Genomic DNA, 4,259 nt, shown 5'->3' with positions numbered 1-4,259 from the left:
CTTCCTTCCTTCCTTCCTTCCTTCCTTCCTTCCTTCCTTCCTTCCTTCTTTCTTTTTCTTTTTCTTTCTTTCTACCGTTTAGAAAGAAATTAAAACTATATATATGTAAGGCATAAAATGATATTTTGATACATATACACAGTGAATGATTCCTACAGTCAAGCTAATTAACATATCCATGTCCTCACATAATTACCATTTTGTGTGTGTGGTGAGAGCACCCGAAATCATCTCTCTCAGCAAATTCCCAGTGTACAGTACAAAGTATACTCATGATCCTGTACATTAGATCATTAGACTTATCCTTCCTACACTACTGCATCTTTGTACACTTTGGTCAACATCTCACAATTTCCCCACCTCCCGCCCCTGGTAACCACCATTCTATTCTCTTCTTCTATGTATTATGACTTTTTAAGAACCCACATATAAGTGAGAACATGCAGTATTTTTCTTTCTGTGTCTGGCTTGTTTCACTTAGCATAATGACATCCAGGTTCATTCATGTTGTCACAAATGGCAGGATCTCCTTTTTAAAGAATGAATAATATATTCCATTTTGTATGTGTGTGTGTGTGTGTGTGTGTGTGTGTGTGTACACACACACTATATCGTATTTATCCATTATCTGTGCATGTAACTTAGATTGTTTTCATATTTTGGCTGTTCTGAATAATGTTTCAATGACCATGGGAGTGCGTGCAGCTATTTTTTGATGTGTTGATTTCCTTTGGGTATATACCCAGGAGAGGGATTGCTGGATCATGTGTTAGTTTTATTTTTAATTTCTCCTTGAGGACCCTCCATAGTGTTTTCTATAACGTCTGTACTAATTTACATTCCTGCCAACAGGGTATAAGGATNTGTGTCTGGCTTGTTTCACTTAGCATAATGACATCCAGGTTCATTCATGTTGTCACAAATGACAGGATCTCCTTTTTAAAGAATGAATAATATATTCCATTTTGTATATGTGTGTGTGTGTGTGTGTATACACACACAATATATCGTATTTATCCATTATCTGTGCACGTAACTTAGATTGTTTTCATATTTTGGCTGTTCTGAATAATGTTTCAATGACCATGGGAGTGCGTGCAGCTATTTTTTGATGTGTTGATTTCCTTTGGGTATATACCCAGGAGAGGGATTGCTAGATCATGTGTTAGTTTTATTTTTAATTTCTCCTTGAGGACCTTCCATAGTGTTTTCTATAACGTCTGTACTAATTTACATTCCTGCCAACAGGGTATAAGGATTCTTTTTTCTACAGATTCTTGCCAATGCTTATCTCTTATCTTTTTGATAATAGCCATTTTAACAGATGTGAGGTGATATCTTATTGTTTTTGATTCGCATTTCCCTGATGATTAATGATGTTGAGCACCTTTTCATATACCTGTTTGCCATTTGTATGTCCTCTTTGGAAAAATGCCTATTTAGGTCCTTTGCCCATTTTTTAATCAGGTTGTGCTTTTTTTTGCTATTGAGTTGTGTGAGTGCCTTACATATTTTGGATGTTAATCCCTATCAGATATGTGGTTTGCCATGATTTTCTCACAATCCCTAGGTTGCCTTTTCATTTTGTTGATTGTTCCCTTTGCTATGCAGGAGATTTTTGGTTTGACGTAGCCCCATTTGTTTATTTTTGCTTGTTGCCTGAGCTTTTGGTGACCTGCCCAAAAGATCATTGCCAATGCCAATATCAGGGAGCTTTTCTCCTATGATTTCTTCTAAGAGTTTTATGAATTTAGGTCTTACATTTATGTCTTAATCCATTTTGAGTTGATTCTTGTGTGTGGTGTAAGATAAGGGCCTAGTTTCATTCATTTCATTCTATGTGGGTACCCAGTTTTCCCAACACCATTTATTGAAGAGACTATCCTTTTTCCATTATGTATTCTTGCTGCCTTTATTGAAAATCAATTGACTGTAAATGCTTGGATTTATCTGTGGGTCCTCTATTTTGTTCCATTGGTCTGTCTGTTTTTATATCCATACCATGCTGTTTGATTACTATAGCTTTGTAGTATATTTTGAAGTCAGGTAGTGTGATGCCTCCAACTTTGTTCTTCTTTCTCAAGATTGCATTGGCTATTTAGGATCTTTTGTGGTTCCATAAAAATTTTATTATTTTTAAAATTTATGTTAAAATGTCATTGGAGTTTTGATAGGGATTACATTAAATCTGTAGTTTGCTTTGGGTGATATGGACATTTTAATAATATTAATTCTTTCAATCCATGAATATATTTCTATTTATTTGTATTCATCAATTTATTTTTATCAATGCTTTATCATTTTTACTTAAATTTATTCCTAAGTATTTTTTTGTAGCTAATGTAAATGAGAGTATTTTCTTGATTTCTTTTCAGATAGATTGTTGGTGTAAAGAAATGCAATTGACTTATGTATGTTGATTTTATATCCTGCAACTCTACTGAATTTGTATATTAGTTCTAACAGCTTTTTTTGTGGAGTCTTTAGGGTTTTTTACACATAGGACCATGTCATCCGCAAACAGACATACTTTTACTTCTTCTTTTCTGATTTGAATACCTTTTCTTTCTTTTTCTTATCTAATTTCTCTTGCTAGTACTTCCAGTACTATGCTGAATACACATGTAAAGAGTGGGCATCTGTGATATTATGATATGTGTGTGTGTGTATCTTACACACACACACACACACACACACATATACACACACATATATATAATATGTATTTATTCATCCACAATTTTTGGCTCATAACTTTCATAGAGTATTTGAACTTTTGTCCTTGGTTTCTGAAGCAGCTTCAGAACAGCTTCAGAGCAATAAAGGTAAAAAATTTTTCTCCCCAAGGCCAGCCATAGAAACTAAAAATATACTCGAATCTTCCCCTGCCTCTATGTTTTGGAGCTGGCCATAAAGAAAATTTCTGATCTACCTTGTCTTATTGTACCAAGAAGAATCTGAACAGACAGGCCTTGCTGGATTTCCCCACCCAGTTTATTAATATTAGATCATATCTTTTTTGTCCAATCATAATTCCACACGGTTGTCCAAGCTTCAATAATGCCTATCCAATAAAGGGTTCAGAGAGCTTCCAGATAGTGGAACATGTGGAGGTTTACGGAGGGTGGCATGCCTGGGAGGGCATGGAAGCTCCACACCCCTTCCCCCATACCTCACCTAATGCATCTATTTATCTGTATCTTTTGTAATATCCTTTATAATAAAATGATAAATGTAAGTGTTTCCTTGAGTTCCTTAAGCCACTCTAGCAAATTAATCAAACTCAAGGAGGGGATCTTAGGAACCTAATTTACAGCTGGTCAGTCACAGCACAGGTAAAACAACCTGGGGCTTGTTATTGGTAGCAGAAGTGGCGCTCAGTCTTATGGAACTCAATTCTAAACCTGTAATATCTGATACTATCTCCAGGTAGATAGTGTCAGAATTGTATTAAATTAGAGGATACCCAGCTTGTGTTCACTGTAAAATTTATGGCTTGCTTGTTGGTGGGGAGAAATTCCCACTTGTTTGTTCAAAGAAATCTTTTGTTTCATTATCATGATGTGAGAATACAGGAAAAACAGTTTTTTCCTCTCAGCATCCTAGCTTTGCACCAGATCTTAGAGAAAAGGCCTTTAGTTTTTCTCCATTAAGTATTGTGTTAACTGTTGGCTTGTCATATATGGCTTTTGTTGTGTTGAGGTAATTTCCTCTATACCTATTTTTCTTTCTTCTATACCTATTTTCATAATGAATGGATATTGAACTTTGTCAGATGCTTTTTCTGCATCAATTGACATCACGTGGTTTTTATCTTTTATTCTGTTAATGTGATATATCACATTGATTGATTGGATATGTTAAACCAACTTTGCATCCAGAGATAAATCCCACTAGGTCACAGTGTATAATCTTTTTGCTGTGTTTTTGAATTCGGTTTGCTGGTATTAAGTTCTTTTGCATGTGTATTCATCAGAGATATTTTCCTGTATTTTTTTTTTTTTTTTCTTGTGATGTCTTGGTCTGCCTTTGGTATCAGTGTGATGCTGGCCTCATAAAATGACATTGAAAGTATTTTCTCAACTTCTATTTTTTGAGAAAGTGTAAGAAGGATAGGTATTAATTCTTCTTTGACTGTTTGGTAAAATTCAGCCATGAAGCCATAGGGTTCTGGACTTTTCTTTGCTGGAAGGTTTGTGATTATTAGTTCAATTTACTTATTTGTTATAGGTCTGCTCAGGATTTCTATTTCTTCTTGA

This window comes from Galeopterus variegatus, unplaced genomic scaffold, assembly GCF_000696425.1.
Source record: "Galeopterus variegatus unplaced genomic scaffold, G_variegatus-3.0.2 Scaffold2717, whole genome shotgun sequence".
Classification (NCBI taxonomy): Eukaryota; Metazoa; Chordata; class Mammalia; order Dermoptera; family Cynocephalidae; genus Galeopterus; species Galeopterus variegatus.
This window is presented reverse-complemented; position numbering follows the sequence as displayed.